The sequence below is a fragment of the Cyprinus carpio genome, chromosome B20 (genome assembly GCF_018340385.1).
Source record: "Cyprinus carpio isolate SPL01 chromosome B20, ASM1834038v1, whole genome shotgun sequence".
NCBI classification, from domain to species: Eukaryota; Metazoa; Chordata; class Actinopteri; order Cypriniformes; family Cyprinidae; genus Cyprinus; species Cyprinus carpio.
The window spans coordinates 27,881,211-27,901,360 of record NC_056616.1 but is presented as its reverse complement, the minus strand read 5'-3'; positions in this window follow the sequence as shown (position 1 = coordinate 27,901,360).

The window sequence follows — 20,150 nt, the reverse complement described above, 5'->3', positions numbered from 1 at the left end:
ATATGTATATTTTAAGGTTTTACTTCTTTCATTTATAATGTATGAAGGTTACAAGCATTTCATTATGGATTTCTACAGTGCATTTTAAAGGCGTTCTTCTGTTCACTTTAATCTTGAAATGAAGATAAACATGAAACAAGGACAAAAAAGAACCAATTAACATCAGTTATGAATGCTAGATTAGACCTGGAGGACAATTAAGTTGAAGAGTAATTAACTGTCTCTCTGGATGGTCAAATCAATATGGGAATGAGTTCTTTGCACTAAAAGCTTACAGTGTAAGTGGGGTGATCATATTGACTTCTGAAGCAGCTGGTGGGTTTCAGGGGTTTTCCAGCTCTAATTAACGGTGAGACCTCTGTAGCCCTTCCTCAGAGACCATGCGGCATCTTTTACCTTGTTTAAATTCATGCTAGATGATACCTTTTATTTCTGTCCTATTGGCCAAGCATTATGGATGTAGCATTATGTTGATTTTAAGCATATTTTTCCATAAACCAAAGCACTTCATTTCAAGTAGTTTGCATTTTTGTCAATATATATATATATATATATATATATATATATATATATATATATATATATTATATATATATATATATATTTTAACAAATAATTATTTTTTTTATTTTTCATAAGCTTTTTATTAAATAATTACCATGAAATGACAGTAGTCCAGGAATTTATGTCACAGTTATTTTCTAGACGTGCTCTGATAATTATGAATGTGTCTTAAGATTAGCCCTTCTGGTGTCAGCCGGCCTAAAAATAGACGTCCAAAATCCCAAGGTGGCTGGCAAAAGGCCTGAGCTGAATTGACTGAGCTCCACACATGAGAACTGTTGAGGCTGGCAGTGCAATCCTTCAATCTCTGAGCTGCAGCTGATGCATTAATTAAAGCATAGTTGTGTGAGCAGTTTCTGTACATGCATGAATATAAATGTGTCTCTGCTGTCAGGTCAGCAATCTAAGCCTATCAGTGATACTCTTGTTGGTTTGTTCAACTAATTTGTATTGAACAGGAGACATGTGACATTCACAGCACTTGCTGAATGGCTGGAATTATTGGAATGGATCAGTTATTGGATACTGGAAGGTAGCCAGCAAGTTCATGTAGCACAAACACTGCAGGTGTGATTCCAAGAGGGTAGTCTGTGCTTAACCCCATATTGCTCTATAGGGTCAAATGCTGCAGTTTGTTTACTGGACTAATAGTTGCCTGAGAGAAAAGATTGATTAGCATATAAATACAAAATAGGGCCTGTTTACTTTCGTAAAGGTGCTTTATGTAAATTTTTTGAATGTACACAAAACTAAAAAAATACATATATATTATGTATTTAAACAATATATGTTCGCAAATATTTAGGAAACATGCTTAGTTTCACATACTTGTTTTTCTCCAAAAGCAATGGTACAGCCAGTTATTCCTCTTTGAAATGAGCGTTCTGGTGTCAGAATGTCTGGTTGTTTTGTTTTAGTCTGTGTGATTCCGCCCACTGCCAAATTGCCCAATAGGATTTTTGACACCCTGGGGTTGCCAGTTGGTGGAAAAAAAACAGCATATTGCAGCCATGGAAACCATCAAACGAACTAGGTCAGAGATCGCAGATTCTACCCGACCTAAGAATCCCTCTGACCAAAGGCATATTAAAACACTGATAAATCAACTCATCAACTTACAGGGCATAAAACTCATCACCTTCCCTTGTCACTTGTGCTTGTTCCTGTTGTGTGTCCCCAACCTGGCAACCCATGTAAGCGTCAAGTCTGAGGAGGAGGGGGTGGGAGAGATGACTCACTGCATTATTTTTAATTTGGTCTGCAGTACCTACTTCAGCCGCTAGCTAACAATATTACATACTGCACCTGGTATAGTTTACTCAAAAATGAAAATGGTCATAATTTACTCAAACTCGTGTTGGTAAATGAGGCTATTGGTCTCTAACATTCTGCCGAACTTCTCATTTTGTGACCCATAAAATAAATTAACTCATGCAGGTTTGGAATAACATGAAACTGATAATTGACAGAATTTGTCAGAAATGCATTCTTGGGTGAACTATCATTTTAATATATGTTCCTGGCCTTATAAAAGTAGTAATTCCTAATTGTAATTCCCAAAAAACAGTTTGTTTTGAATGTTTTCAAACATTCTCTACATCTGTAATTGGCCCACACTTTCAGGAAAGAAAAGATACAAAAGTTGTCACTGGGGTGGTACCTTTTTTGGTACCGCAGTGACAACAATTATACCTTTTTACTGAGATTTATTTTGTAGGGCTGCTCAAACAAACATCTTAACATCTTTCTTCTAAATAAAGCCATACATTTAGTTGTTGCTACACATTTAAAAAAAGTTTTTTAACATCAAAAATGGTAAGCTAATAGAACTTTATAGTGAATGGCAGAGCCTGTGACCTGTGTGACCAAAAAGAACATTACAGCTATCTTCAGAATTACTGATATGCATGAGAGGAGGCATTTACATCCTCTTTTGGGCCCTTTTTTCACTGTAGACCTGTGATTTCATTAAAGGCCCGATACCCTGTAGAATGTAGCCAAGCTCACGATTGCAAATTATCACATTCCTGAGCTCTGTAGAGAGCACAGCGGCCTGCTTCCCCACCAGATGTATGCCTCGACAGACTCTGAGTGCAGTGAGCTAGAAAACTAGCAGCAGGTGTCTGCCTGAACCGCTGTGTTTGTGTATGAGTGTGTGTGAGAGACAGAGACCTGGGGAGAGTGCGAGAGAATGCGAGTCCTGCAGGGAGTCTAAGTTTCTCCATACTCCCTCGAGGCATCAGTCATCAGGGTACTCATGGGATGTAACAGCTTATTGTTTGCCTCTTTTGTTTTTATAACTCTCTCATAACTACCTGTTTTATGTAAAACCTGGGAGCAGGCTTCACTGCGCACCCTGAAAAACCATTTAGAAATTATAATGGAGTTCATTTGGCGAAGCTCTCCTACAGGCCATGGGCATCTTTGCATGAACATTTCATCACAGCATCTGACAGCAGGCCTTTGTCTCCTGTTAATTGATTTACAGTCTGAGCCGAATCCACACTTGTGTACTCACACAGAATGCTGACAACCTGCCTTGATACCCATTGGATTTTTCCAGAAGTCAGACAAGGCTACAACTAAAATCACAAAGCACATGCACTCTCTCAGGCTTATTGCAATCATCTCTAAGGCAGGAATTGCAATGAAAAATATAATTAGTGCTGTCAAATGATTAATCATGATTAATCCAAGATAAAAGTTTGTTTACATAGTGTGTGTACATTTATGTATATATAGATACACACCCATGCATGTATACATTTAAGAAAAAAAAGCAATGTTTATTTTACATGCAAGTATTTTCAAAATATATACTGTATGTTACAGTCTCTAATAAAGGCAATGGAGATGAAGATAATCCACAAAATGACTTTAATTATAATCCACACAAGTACAAGGAAGTAACTCTGGGTAGCAGTAACACAAAACAACAACCGACAAACTACTAAACAGAAAGAAGACTTTAAATAAGGTAGCTGATGAGGGAAAAACAGGTGGAGGGAATAACTAATAATGACTAATGAGAACATTAACTACAGAGCTTAACCAAACAGGAACAAAACCATAACACTATGTACAGTATGTGTGTGTATTTATACATACATAATAAATATACACAGTACACACAGATATATTATATAAATAAAAACCTTTATTTTGAATGAGATTAATCGCAATTAATCATTTGACAGCACTAAAAATATAATATAATATAATATAATATAATAAAAATTTTGGGGCCTATTTATTTATTTATTTATTTTAAGAAATTAATACTTTTATTCACCAAAGATTATTTGAATTTATTAACAGTGACAGTAAAGATATTCATATTGTTACAAAAGATTTCTATTTCAAATAAATGATGTTCAAAAAGTTTTTACAAAAAAATATTAAGCAGCACAAGTGTTTTGTTCATATAAATCAGCATATTATTTTATCACAGGAATAAATTATGTTAAAGTTATTTTAAAATCACAATATCACTGTTTTTACTGTATATAAATGGATGCAGCCTTAGTGAGCATAAACAAAAAGAAACAAAAAAAATCTTACAGGAACTTTTGAATTATAATATAATATTTATCATTTTCAAATTTCTCATTCTTAGCTGAGCTAAAACTGAAATAAAAAAATAATTAAATAGTAATATTTATTTAAAAAACACATAACAAAATTTCTAAAAATTAAATAAAATTAAGAATAAAAATCTAACTATTAATAAAACGGTAATATAGAAAGCATACTAAAATAATTTTACATTTATATTTTTACATTTTTAATTATGGTATTTTTAAATATTATTTTCCTTTTTTTACACACTTTTTTAATTAAACATTATGTTTTCTTTAAATCAAGAATTATAACTGCATTTTAATATAATAGTATAATTATATTTTATAATTCACAATAATTCCTAGAAGGTATACAGGTCCTATAATTATATCAGTCCAGTGGACCATTTGCAATTTTGAGCCCTGTTAGATAATACTGCAATATAAAGCTCTTGAAATGGAGCTTCCAGTTATCATCAGTCCAGCCAGAAAAAAGATGCACATGAGGAACATTTTGCTGTCTGTCTGTGTGTGATGAGCTCACTTGCTGCCTACCAAGAAGGTCTAATATACCTGGAGAAAGCGATCTGTCAGCTTTCCCATCCATCTCAATGGCAGTTGCTCGGCTGCGCACAGCCCTGAAACACAAAAAAAGTTAGATTTATTAGAAGACATCATCACTCTTTCTCTTGGTACCCCATAGATTTATACACCCCCAGGGCGCTTTTCTCCTGTGAATCAACTTTTTAATTCATATTTCTGTTTGAAATAAAAGCCTTTCTGGGGCATGTCATCACTAATCCCACTGTGTCTGACTTCTTTTCCTCCACGTCATGTTACAGAAAATGACATTATTCTGCTCTTTGAAATGCACCAGTGTAGCCTGTGGAGTTTGACGGCATGCAGAACACAATTATGGTTTGAGGGTTCTTCTATCTTTTTGTTAATACAGATGCAAGTGGGTTCTCAAGTGGCCAAATGGAAATCGGTTTTAAAATATATATGACTGTAAAATAAATCCTTAAGATATATTTCCAAAACCCTTCACAAAGAATATGCATAAAATACGTTCCCATGAGCAGTCTTCTAATCGTAAAAAATAAGGAAGCACTAAATTTAATTTCTTTGGGCCTGTTTATGGATTAAATTAACATCCATTTTGGTGATCCAGTCACAAGTGGACAGCCGGGACAGATTGCTGTTTACATCTGTAGTAACTTGCATCTCAGATTTGTCTCTTGTGACCACTTGTGATGAGGGTCTTTGATTTTTGTGACTACATACATCATTTACTATATCAGTGTTGTGCTGCATGTTGATGTGATGTTAGCGTTTAGCTAAGCTAAAAATACAATGCTGTCACATGCATTTTTTATTACTTCTGAATGTGGCTTGAATGATGCAATCATTCAAAATGCTATTTACTGTAGCTCTGTACACTTTGTCATTCTTGGGCACACTATTAAAAAACTGTACTAACTACTATTTAGAAAAAAATACATTAGCTGAATATTAGCCATTAGAAAAAAGCAGCCAACTACACAAACTACATGGCAAAAGTAACAAATAAATCATTTTGTTAATTGAAATTAAGCTGAAATAAATTATAACATGCATTAAATTAAAATCAGTTAAAATATTAATATTTTATAAACCTTACGCTAAACAAAAATGAACTGTAGTACTAAAAACTTTAGCACTAAAACTGTAGGACTAAAATTATTAACTGAAAATGAATGACTGAATTAATAGATAAATTGAATAAAACTAAAATCTATAAAAAAACAAAAAAAAACAAAAAAAAACAAAAAATATATATATATATATATATATATATATATATATATATATATATATATATATATATATATTATATATATATATATATATAATACTAAAATAACACTGAAAAGCAACTTGAAATAGCTTAAATATTGTAATAAAAACCATGAAAATATGTAAAAAATTACTACTGTGAAAAAAAAGAAAAAAGAAAACATGGTACAGTACATGTCAAAGCCATTGTTGCACCTATCATCTCTATTATCTACTTTAGCTAACAAAACTTTTGGAAAACGCAGCCATAACTAGCATTTGTGAAGTGGACACTCTGGTGGAAAGTATGCGTCATGATTGCTTAAATATTGAGAAATGAAATGATTAAACAATTTCAGCAGTACTGAGAAATGTAGCTAAACATAGCTTTGTTATGATTGCGTCACTCGAGTCGGTTGTCAATAACAGATCTAAATGGGGCCTTTGTAAACCCAGATAAAAGCAGAGGGTGACGATTGTTTTCTCACAGCATACAGATGCTTGCGTGCCTTCAGGACTTCCAGCTGTCCAAAAACACAAACAAGACAATCAATTAAACAAGCACGCAGAGAACCCCTGCAGCATCGCATCAAAATAATGACGCTTTTGCCAGGCACAGAAGAAGACTAAATATTATACACAAAGGTCTCATTCATTTGGATTTTGTTTGTATAGTAGTGTGAGGAGGCAGAATGACCTTTAATAGACACCAGCAGTGATAACAGAATAATTAAACCTCCCTGGCGTGTGGATTTATCAGGGTTGAAATGTCTTTAAATTTCAATAGTTTGCCATATGCTTCACAGATACTGTATGTGTGAGATCTTATGAAGTAACATATTGCTTTTCACAATTAGACTGTATACTCTTTACTGTAGAGTTCTCACAGGAGGAATGGAGAAAGAGATGAGAGCCAAATTATATGGCAAACGGGAAAATTTGATAAATGTTTCATGGCCTTATTATATAACAAATGAAACCCTGTGATAATAATATCTGTCATATAGAGGTCCTGTCCTCATTCCATTTATTATACATAACGGTCTTCAGTTATATCAAGTCAGTGGTTGATTGAAAAGAAAATATGCAGCAGTGATGTATAGACTAAGTGACCTCTACTTACTGTAAAAGTGTCCTTGTTTTTATTCTCTCCTGCTATATGACCAATACAATATGAGAATGTGCTGTCTTTATGTGGTAGAAAATAGCACTAGCAAGCAACAAGTTTAATGGTTTGGCTGCCACATATACTAATTAAAAAAAAATCTTTTCAGCATCTGGCAAATTCCTTTAGAATTTAATTAATTGCTGTTTGATAAAATATCAGCTGTGATGTTATACCAAAACAGTGCAAAAGATCTTTCCTTCACTTTGCAGGTTCCACCAGTAGAGATAAATGGCCATCTTTATGAGCGAGTCACTGAAACATTCTTTCAAATGATTCTTTAAAAGCAGTTCATTGATGAATTAAACAATTGATTCTGAATCATTCAGCATCAAATGCCCATCTTAATGAGTGACTTACTGAATAATTATTTCAAAGTGATTTGTTCAAAAAACTATTTTAGGAACCAAACAAGTACAGTAAATCTCTGAATCATTCACTGAAGCGATTCACTTAACTGCACTGATTCATTCAAGAATGCCACTTCTGTGTGTTACTCAAACAGTAGATGCTCAGCATCGATCAGCTTTGTTAAAAATCATTTCACTGACGGATCATAAACAAAACATATTTAATATCAGCTGCTTGTTTATTGAAAAATCAATGTGACATTGTGCTGCTCTTGCTCATGTGATATTGCTTAAATAATGTTAAATATTAATTATTAATTATAAAAATGTTTTAATATTTTTATATTAATTCAATATAAATTATTAGCAAAATATTAACACATAATTTATTATAAACAACATTGGAGTCTATTATAAAATTGCTACTCAAGGCAGTGTGTTATAGTGATTTTACCATGGTTCAAATGGGTTTTAGGTGTTATGCCTATGGGCTACATAAGGCCCTTAACTGTGTTAAAGTCACCATAAAAATAAAAAATCTCTCAGAGCTTGTTGCTTTAATAGAAGCAAACCTAGTTTTCTGCATCACACATACACAAACACCTCTAGAGTAACAATCTATTTGATTCAACAGTTTCTGTGGCTGTCATAAAGCGTGCAATGGAGAAGGTCTGATTACAGTAGAGCTGCAAATTGAAGTCAGAAAGTGTGTCTCTGGATCATCTTTCCCGTAACAGAAAATAACACAGAGACTTACTCAACAGAGATGTCACCGTTTAAAAGTTGTGCAAGTGAGAAATGATTTCCACCTGCTATTTTTGAGTATTTTCTCACCTGCGTGAAGTCTTCAGGCAGATAGATGACAGGCAATCAGGTGTTGTTTATGCTGAAAACCTATGTATTTCCAGGGAATTAAGCATCCGCTTCTGGATAAACACTTGGTTTTTGTATCAGTTTTTGGGAAAATTTGTGGGAAAAAGCCCCATACACTAAGCCAATAATACTGAGATCCCAGTAAACATAAAGATCTATTCGTCCACCTGTAAATGTAAACATTTATGATATTGTGGATTACAGTATTACTTTCTGAGGCTGTGTGACAAGCTGAGCTCACGGCTCTAGAGGGACGTTACGCTGCAGTAATGATAGCTATATATAAAAGCCTTGTTCTTCACAGCAGATGTGAGGAGTCTCTGGTGTCAGCTGAAGTACTGTCGGCTAGAGTTCACCTGTCACTCACTTCTCACCTCTGTTCTTTTATTGGCGTTACAGTGTCAGGCTGATAAGTGGAAATAATGGAGCTTTCTCCTCCCACCAAAGCAATTATAGCATTCAGAGCTCCTGTGCATGTCACAGCTGTCTAACACACACTTTCTTTCTTTCTTTCTTTCTTTCTTTCTTTACCACACATTCAGACAGCCAAGTCATCAAAAAAGTTCCAGTTTCTTTATAAATACTGTATATACAGTACAGTGACGCCATAAAGTATTTGTACACTTAAACAAGATTTTCTGAATTAGTCTCTCTCTCTCTCTCTCTCTCTCTCTCTCTCTCTCTCTCTCTCTCTCTCTCTCTCTCTCTCTCTCTCTCTCTCTCTCTCTCTGTCAGAACTAACTTTACTTTTTAGAGTCATTTTTTTTTAGGTACTTTTAAAAGTATGAAACTTCACAAGGTTCCAAAAGGGGTTTTTTTCGCAACTATGTCATAGAAGAACCATTCTGGTTCCCCAAAGAACCTTTCAGTGAATGATTCTTGGCTCAGACAACCATTTCATTTTGGTGTGTGTGAAGAATATTTTAATGATATAAAGAGTCTATTTGTACACTAGAAATACATTATATATATATATATATATATATATAGATATATATATATATACATATATCTATATACTATATATATATATATATATATATATATATATATATACTACATATATATATATATATATTATATATATATATTATATATATATATATATATATATATATATATATATTATATATATATATATATATACTATATATATATCTATATATATTATATATACATATATATATATATATATATATATATATATATATTATATATAATATATATATATATATATATAGTGGGGGAACTATTTATTTTAGAACTAAAAAAATATATAATATTTTAAAACAAATATATAATAATTTAAATACAATTTATTTAAAATTAATTAAAAAAAATGCATATATATATATATTATATATATATATATATATATATATATATATATATATATATATATATATATATTAATATATATATATATATTATTAGACGTTTATTCTATATATATATTATATATATAGGGTTTGGGTTTGCGATCTTGTTATATAATGCAATGAAATAACATGTCATACATTTTGTGTGGCTAAAATGTCCAAATACTTTTGTGCATCAGTGTTGCGCCACTAAAAGCATAAAGTCTAAAATAGTAATAGTAAGTCCTATACTGTTGCCAGAGCACAGTAAGAAATAATAATATAACGCTTTAGTGTGCAGTAATTTATGCCACAGCTTGAGCAGACAGCCCTGACCCGCTCTCTCAGGATAATATAAAGACCTGTGGTTTCAACTCTGTTAGGACTGATCAGAAAATAAGACTCTTGGTGTGAAAGAAGTGCATCCATCACAGGAAGTAAAGCCTTCACCATTGGACCATCTAATTCTACTGACAGGCATGACTGCACAAACACAAACACACACACACACACACACACACACACACACACATACATAAAGCAGCAGTGGTAAGTCAGAACTGCAGTGATTTGTCTGTGAAAACAAACCAGGGCCGGGCATAAGGCACATTACCACTCAGGGCTGAGAATGATTGCAGGTGATGATAAGGTCAATGTAAGTCAGATCGATTTGAGAGTGTGAAGGTAAACACTTCCAAAGCCTTCCTGCTTCATAAAGCACAGACATTGAGTCACTGTACGCTGCTCAGGTCAGTGATGATGTCTTCATGAACAGGTCGGCATGTTTATTTGAGCTCTGACCGGTGTGGTAAATACAGAGTGAAGTGGAGTTTTCGGTTCAGTAAGCATGTTCTCATAGTTAACACATGAATCAGTGGTGTGGACTGAATCTGGATTAAACATGAGAGAAATGGATCTGCTGTGGTGTTTTGATTTCAACATACATGTTAAAAATCATACTCTAACTAATCTCCAATCTTGACCAAACTGATATTATTTTATTATTATTATTATTATTATTTAATTTTTTTTTTTTTTTTTTTTTTTGAGTTTATTTGTTTTTTTGATATAGAAATCAAGCATCTTTACTGTATCTTTTTTATAAATTTTTAGTTGATTTTTGGTGTATTAATGTATTTTTTTATTTTTTTAATGACCCCCAGACTTTTGAATATTTTATTTTATTTTATTTTATTTTGAAATCAAGTGTCTTTATTGGTGCTTTTAATCAATTTAATACTTCTTTGATGAATAATAAAAAATCTTACTGATTCCAAACTTTTGAGTGTTTTATTTTATTTTATTTTATTTTATTTTATTTTATTTTATTTTATTTTATTTTATTTTATTTTATTTTATTTTATTTTATTTTATTTTATTTTGAAACAGCATTTATTTGGTACAGAAATTAAGTGTTTTTACTGGCACTTTTGATCAATTTAATACCTTTGGTAAATAAAAGTATTAATATTTTTAAAAACTTTTGAACATATTATTTTATTTTATCTTGATAGGCCCTATAATTTGTTTTTACAAACTGATACCAGTAAGTATGTGTGTGTACATACACACACACAGTATATGTGTGTGTGTGTGTGTGTGTGTGTGTGTGTGTGTATTTATATATATATCATATATATATATATATATATATATATATAGATATATATATATATATATCCTATATATATATTATATATATAATTTATATATATTATTTATATATATATATATTTTTTTTTTTTTTATATTTATATATATATATCTATATATATATATATATATTATAAATATAACATTTATTTAAAAAAATTATATATATTTAAGATAACTTAATAGTTTGTGGCCTGCCATGTTTCATTAATCTTTATTTTTCTATTCATTACACTGTAAAAAAATAAAAAGTTGAGAAAACTTAAAAGTTTAAGGCAACCAGCTTAAGTAGATTTATGCATTTTAGATTTATGCATTTCAGTTTATACAAAATAAATAAATAAAATAAATATCCTTCAAAAACAAGTTGAGAAAACTCAAAAAGCTGGTTGCCTTAAACTTTTAAGTTTTCTCAACTTTTTTTTTTTTTTTACAATGTAGTCTTGATATGATGCTGACATTTGGCATGGTTATTAAGTACTATGTTTGCCATTCCATATTCAGTTAATGTATTTTATAATAACCACATACTGTGCACTCCATTAATGTACAAGCCATGGCCACAATCTGACCTTGATAAAGAAAGTTAAATAAGAAATGTTTGAAAAACATGACCGCTTGAAACTTTGCTTCAGATTTCTGTTTTTCAACTGAGATTGGTTTGTAATGTGATTCCACAAAAATTACATTTCCCTTTTTTTACCCATGCAAGTGATGGATGCAACTTTTTATACCATCAGATACAGCTGTACTAACAGATGGATGGAAGTTTTAATGTTTCCTGATACAGTTTGAAAAGATTTCCTTTAGGCAAAAAAAAAAAAAATTAAATAATTAAATAAAAAACTATGAAATTAAATACAGATTTGAGCTATGGAGGCAACAAGGGCACATGATCTTTTCAGGTCACTGGTATGTGCAAACCCCAGAGTGTTTTGGGTAATAATCAGACAGAATGTGAGATGTAGTATGCAGGGTGACATCCACACTCACTTGCTGCTTTTAATTTATTAAAGTCATTAGTGTTAAGAATCACAAGGCAGTTGAACAAAAAATCCTGAATTAGATCATCAGTGGTTTTCACAAGGATGTTAAGCTATAAATTCTTATTTAATAGTTCATGATATTTGACTTATGATGCAATAAACCAATATGTTATGGATATTCACACAAATACATTTTGTAAAAGTGTTCAGAACTCTTTTTAAAGAATTCACCTAAAAAAGAACATTTCTCTCCCTTGTTTCATTCCAAACCAGCATGACGTTCTGTTCTTTATTCTGTGGAGCACACAATGAAATATTTTGCATAATGTCTAAGCTATTCTTTTCTGCTGACACTTCTATTTGACCAAGATCTTCTGTGAATAATGACCAAAAATATAATGCTTTCATGATACCCTAATTTTTTTGTTAAATTTCATGATACTGTAGATTTTTGCCCCTTTTCAGTGTTTATACCCACAAGGACTTTTGGCAAAAGATAACTCTTATGTTAAAAAAATAGATACATTTAAAAAAAATAAAACAACATGCAGGTTTGGAATGACATGCAACATGAATTTTTTTTTTTTCTTTTTTTTTACATTTTATTTTTGTATTTAATTAATTTTATTTTTATTTAAGATTTTTTATTTTATTATTATTTTATTTTTACATTTCATTTAATTGAATTATTATTTTTTACATTTAATTATTATTATTATTATTTTATTAATTTAATTTAATTGGTCCTAAACATACAAACTGATACCAATGAGTCTACATTTATAAAAGCTTATTAAAAACTAAAAAACTAAATAAAAATAAAATAAAAAATTGAAAAAATAATACATTTAAATAATTTATTAATCTTTCCTTTAAGTAGGCCTAAATGCACTGTATATATCGTATATACATTTATGCCACAAGGAAATATGCATATTTATTTATTTTATTCATTATTATTATTATTAATAATATTTGTAATTTTTGCCTCCCTGTTTTCAGTGTTCACTACCCAAGTTGACTTTCCTTGAAAAAAGAAATCATACTGGTTTGGAACAACATGAGACATGAATTACATTTTTTGGTTGAACTATCCCCCCTGATGATTTTTTTTAAATGTATGTTATTTATTAAGTAACCTGATGTGTTGAGTTATGATATTAGATTTTTTATAGCTATCAGTATAACTGCTATGTTTGTCTGTTGCCTCAGGAATTGCCATGTAACTAGTTTCCAACAACAGATCTGTCCTTGTGTTATTCTGTTAAGGCTTGTCATCATCAATCTCGTCCCAGAGAATGACTCGTGTGTAGAGGCCCTCAGCCATGACTAAGAGGTGGCGGGCTGTCCTCTTCAGCTTATATGCAATGTGACATTGTGATTAAAGTTTAACACTTGTGCCTTTGTTAGATTATCACAGAGTCCCAGTGTTTGAGTTCTGATGCATGTGCTGCTCTGAGCATTAACCTTTCTGCCTGGCAGTATGGCGCTGAATGAGACTCTAGTGTCCTCTTCAAACAGTAAGCCAGTGGAGTGTCTGTTTTTGCACTTTTACCTTCCCGTCAGATGACTAGCTGTTTCACATGTTAGTTAATATGTTTGGGCAGCTTTTGTCCAATTTGTCAGCATGATAATGCCAGATTTCAAAGTGTACATTCCAATCGCATGTGAATGAAGGCAAATATTCCCTAAAAACATCCTGTAAAGACAATAATGCAATCAGGACTGAGACGTAAACACTCTCATGCAGTTTATACTTGAAGCCGAGTACTAATACATTAAAAACTTTAATGCCCTGGCAGTGGCATATAGCTTTGGTTTTATATTTAATTTGATTACATTAATTTTTAAGTTGAGATTTACAAGAAATATTTTAACTTCTATTATGCAAAAGGAATACTGCTATAAAAAAAGCACCTTATTTGTTTAAAGTGTTCGCCAAACAAATGTTATTGTACTTTTGTTCATATAGCAGTACTTTTAAATAAAAAAAGTGTGCAATGCACTACTTTTGAATTCATTATTTAATTTTGTGCATAACTGTTGGTTAATGGTCACATGACATGCAACAAATAAAATATTTTATTTTGATTGTTGTTATTTTTAAATGACTTATTTTAATTTTACATTGGGTCCCACTTTATATATGGTGGCCTTAACTACTATGTACTTATATTTAAATTTATCATCTGATACAATGCACTTATTGTGTACATACTTGTTTTTACATTGTACTTATATATTTTTTTAAATACCTATATGTAGTTACATCTGTAATTAATTTCTGTAATTACATTTATAATTACACTGTTGACCCATCCCTTACACCTTAACCCACCCTTAAACCTACCCATACCACCAAACCTGTCCCTAACCTTAACCATATCCCACCAAAATAGCAGCAAAAGTTTTTTGCAATACAATATGACCACAATGGGTCCATTGTACTTATGTTTTGATGTAATTACATAGTAGTTAAGAACACCTAATATAAAGTGTGACCTTACATTGTATATGATTTATTTCATTATTAGCCTTTCATTAAACTCACAAACCCCAGTTTGGGAAACCTTGATGCAATGTAATGTTTAATGCACCTTATGTTGTTAATTACAACGAATGGAATATATTTTCTTAGTCTTTGTATTTTTATATTAATATGGTGCAGGATTATCCTATTTAAATCAATTTAAACTAAAAGTAATCAAAAAGTAGTCTGATTACATTACCTAAAATGTGTAATGAAATGGATTAAAAAGAAAGTGACGTGACATGTGGCCAAGTGCTCTGAATTTTTCCCATCCGGCGCCCAGGAAGCAGTTGTGGGTTCGGTGCCTTACTCAACGGTACCTCAGTCTTGCCGGTATGAGACTCAAACTCGTAACCTTTGGGTTACGAGTCCAACTCTCTAACCATTAGGCCACAACTTCCCCATTACGTTACTAACTACAATTTTTGTAATCTACCTAGTAATCTACCTAGCTCTGTTTGTAGCATTATACATGTATTATATGTGTTTGTGAGAGAGAAAGTAAAAATTAGATGAAGAACGCCAGTACAAAAAGAAATGAGAGAGACAGAAAGATAATACGAATTTAAAGGTAGTGCAATTGGAAACAAGAGCCATGGCTTTTAATGTGCTATCGATCCAGTCTGCTCCACTCCAGCATAAGCACACGGGGTCAGAGTCAGTATGCCACACACCGCTGCAGAACACACTCACCTCACTGATCTGCCCTGCACCTCATTTACACCAGTGGGATTATTTCATTTGAGCAATGACCTGATCAGATGAGAGACTGAGTACTGAGTGTAAGCTTTGCTTTAAACTTCCATGCGCTGGTTTACTAACTTACATGTATGAATAAAAAATTATGTTTTATTAACAAGGCTCAGGAGCACAATCAGATAATCAGCTAATTTGGCACAGGTGTAACCCATTTAGCTAATCTTCCTAACTAGCATAATACGTATAATACACAGCCTACTTACCTCTATACTTATCTCTATTCTATGACAGTTTTCCAGCATCCAGCATCCAGCTTCATTCGACTGCCAAAAAATGTCCAAACTCGAGCTCTTCCAGACAACGAGCTGGATGCTCCACTGCAAGCCACCTGCTCTAAGGCATCTCTTTCTCAAGCCTCCGGCTCAAAAGCACCTCCTTCTCAAGTCTCTGGCTCAAAGGCACCTCCTTCTTCCAGCTCCAAGGTGCTCACTCCTCGGCCTGGTTCCACCGCTGAGCCCTAGGCCTCGGTGTGCAGGCAGAGGCCCACAAGGCCAGCTACTCGTACTTCTAATCCATGAAGACTCTGTTCACCTCCACCATTAAAACAGCTATCACAATTCAACATCTTCATATGCCTCGGCTTCACCATCCATCCCTACCATTGGGAAATGGACCGTCGCATGATTGAGACAAGCGTACGTTTCTCTGGAAAATAATAATTCACCCACCTCCAAAAAGGTAACTAAAGCCTGTAAGACAAAAAGTTTTCATGTCTCAATAACTTTGTCTTGTTCCAGATCAAGTTCCGACTCCCCTCAAACGTCAAGATGCAGCAGGCTGTCAGCAAGCCTGGGCGGCACCTCACATTGCACTGCCTCCCTTCTCTTCTCAACCAATCACTGCGGCGCCTTCAGCTACCGTGCCACACACAGCATTGCCTGCTGGTGTGGCTTACCAACCTCCTATCCTTCCACTCCCTTTCTTCTACCCTTTGGCAGCAGCTTCTAGCATGAGGCTGCCTCCACTATCCGCTCAATCTCAGCAGCTACTACTGCCCTTCCGCTACTCCTTTTCCCTATCCGAGCTGACATCATCAGCCAGCAGCACAAACTTACTTGCCTCCTCCTCCCAGATGTGTCAGACAGCAATGCATGTTCTCTACGTTTGTAACTATTGTGGCAGGGCTCATGCTTGTACAGTATTCCCAGTCATAAAAGTTACCAATAAAAATCTAGACTCCAGTCAATATTTCTCATTTATCCTCTGAACTTTCCAATCACCCAGAGACTAACTTCACCAATTATCTACTTACTGGCCTCAAACAGGGCTTTAATCCCAGCACTACATGCCCGCTCTCACAGGACACCATTTGTAACAGTCTCTAATCTGCACTCACAGAGCCAGATACAGTGGATAATCTAATCAAAAAAGAAGTCGAGTCAGGTTTTATGATCGGGCCTTTCGATACTCCCCTTTCAAAAAAAAATAGCATCAGCCCTATCGGAGTGGCTACCAGAAAATTTTCAGCTCCACATAATTTTATACATGTTATCAGAAGCAATTTGCTGGATTCTAACAACTATTCAATTCCTCACCCAATCTACCTGCACGACAACTTTCTTATCATTTCACCTAATGATGCCATCCCAGCTGCAAATATCACAACAGTCCAAAGAATTTTCACAGAGCTAGGAATTCCCATCGCAAAAGAAAAATCTTTAGGACCAACCCAATTCATCAAATTCCAGGGCATCAACCTAGACTCAGTTAAATTCCAGGCTTCGATAGAATAATCTTAGTGGCTTCTTCCTTGGCAGAGGGCCAAAATTGCTCCAAACGTGATTTTGTGATCCTTGGTTGGTCACCTTAATTTCACAATGCACATAATCCCCCAAGGCCGCCCCTTCATTTCTCATCTCCTCGCTCTCGCATCTTCCATGCATGCCTTAGCTTAGACTTTCAAATCATCATAAACCAGGCATGCCGTAATTAGTTATGTTTTTGGTTTATGGTCCTTAAACAATGGAATGGCTTAACCTTTTTCTACAGCAATCTGGTTTCTCTCCCCGATGACATTCAACTGTTTACCAACGCAGCCCCATCCATCGGTTTCGGGGGATTTTACCAAGGGCGTTGATACGCATCTCCATGCACCCCCCACCGGAAGCTTGACGTTCTCCACTTCTCAGCACTCTTTGAACTTTACCCTCTAGTTGTTGCTGCCTTTTTGTTTTTTTGGAAAAAAAAAATTAGGCGTCAAGCAGTATCTTATTTTACTGCAACAACGAAGCGACCGTTCACTGCATAAATAAAGGCCGTTCTCATTCCCTCGCTCTCATGCCACTACTAAGAGATCTAATCTGGATTTCAGCATGTGATCAATTTATTATAACTGCTAAAGACATTCCTGGATCCAAAAATCGAATTGCTGATTCTCTCTCATTTTATGTTTCAGAAATTCAGAGCGCTGGCTCTGGAGGCGGACCCAACACCAGGCAAAGTACCTGTATATTAGTATTTGATATTCCCATCACTCATCCCTTAAAACCTCTCCTCGACGCGTCAATCGATTCTATCCTCCAAGCAGTTTCCCACAGAACTATCCATTCATATCTAACAGCTTGGAGATGTTTCAAAGCATTTCACCTTTCCTATAACCTGCCATTTCCTGATTTTTCTCTCCTCGCAATTACTTCATTTATTTCCTACTTTAATTCCATTAAGAACCTCCAAACCGGGTCTATTAAAGGTTATTTAAGTGGTGTTAAAGTTTTTTCATAAAATAATCTATGGCTTCCCCTCCACAGAAATAAATAATTCTCAAACTTTTCTTTTAATTAAAGGAATTCAGTGCTCTCAACCATCAAGCCTGGACTCCAGACAACCTAAAACTTTGGACATCCTTACAAAATGCATCCAAAGTCTCCGCACAGGGTACCATTTGACCCACACCACTCGTACCCTCGACGCCATGTTTTTATTGGCTTTCTTCGATTTTCTGAGATGCTCAGAATTGGCAATAACCTCTAAATTCAACCCCAAACTCCATCCGACCATTTCTGATTTATCCATACTTGATAGCGAAACTATTGCTTACTTCATTAAGCAAATTATGACAGACCAAAAAAGAAAAGGCCATTACATATACATTTTTCTCAAAATTTGCAGTGATATTTGCAGCATTTCTTATTGTTTTGCAGTGAAAATTTACCACAGACAACATTCTTCCAACATTGTTTTGACTTTTCTGAATTCGACTACCATTGTAGGGCTCCAGAGTAACATTTGAGTACACCAGCACCAGTGCAATTAAGTTCTACAGAAGGTGGCACCAGCACCTGACAGTAAAGCACTCACCCTAATCGCACATGTACATCTCGGAGATGTCTATTTGATGTCTGCATTTACATATGCAAAATGTATTTTTTAGAGTGTCAGCTCATCTGCAATACGTCTTTAAAATGTTTCCTGTCAGATGTCAAATAGACATTTATTAAAATGCATGTAAAACTGCTTCTGAGACGTTTATCAGAGTACAGATGTTTCCCAGATCTTTAGCAGACATCTTACAGATGTACTTGTGCTGTCTGGGTAGTTGAGATGCAGATAAAATTAACTTTTATTACTGTCATTCATAATGTCTAAATATAATTTAATAAATACAAAAAATATACATATTAGGGAGTGGAAATGGCTAATAAGTACTTTTCTGCAGCCATCTACTAATAGAAATTTAATGTCTTTTTTATTTTTAAATAAGTCTTTGCTTTCCTACATTAATGTCATCACATTAAAAATAATTTTCAAACTGGGTAATACTTAAAGCTTTGAAGTGCTGAGAAAAGTTGTGTCAGGCTTTTAAAAACACTCGAAAACATTTGACCATTTCTGCCACAAGTTGTTCCTGTAGTTTTACTGTTAAATCCATGGCGAATGGTACGTGGTGATTTGTGTTTACTGAACAGTGTTTTTCCTGGCTTCCACATCAGTGGCGTTTGTTCTGATATCTGTAGCTTTAGCAGAATTCTGCTCTGAATTTGAATGCTTCTCACAAGATTTCACAGAGGTGTGATTGATTCTGTGGCGAATTCAACGGCTTTCTTCACTGTAGGCCTATCTCCCAGCGCTGTGAGTAACGGTGTCGCGTCGCGTGATTGAGATCAGCCCGTGGCTCCGGCTCAAGCAGATAAATGATCTTCGCTGCGTAGCCAAAAGGACTAGCGCATTCGCTTTCAGTTTGTTTGTCCAATGTAGCTCTTGTAAATCGGTCATGAAGAGAACGCAAGGCTGTTCATTCCATTTTTGAAACCTTTCTTTGACTGAATGCGCGTTGCGATGACGTCACGTAACGCATCTAAACCCAAAAATTTCGGAAAATCTGCGGCAATTACGAAAATTTGTGAGCTCTTGCGAAAATTGCAGAGTTGGCTTGATTTCCTGAAAAGAACTGAAATATATAACATAATAACAGTAAACACAACATTATAATTTATAGTGTAAAATATTTTTGTGTCAAAGAAATGCTGTTCTTTTAAACTGTCTATTCATCAAATAATCCTGAAAATCAAAAAGTATATCACTGCTTCCACCAAAAAAA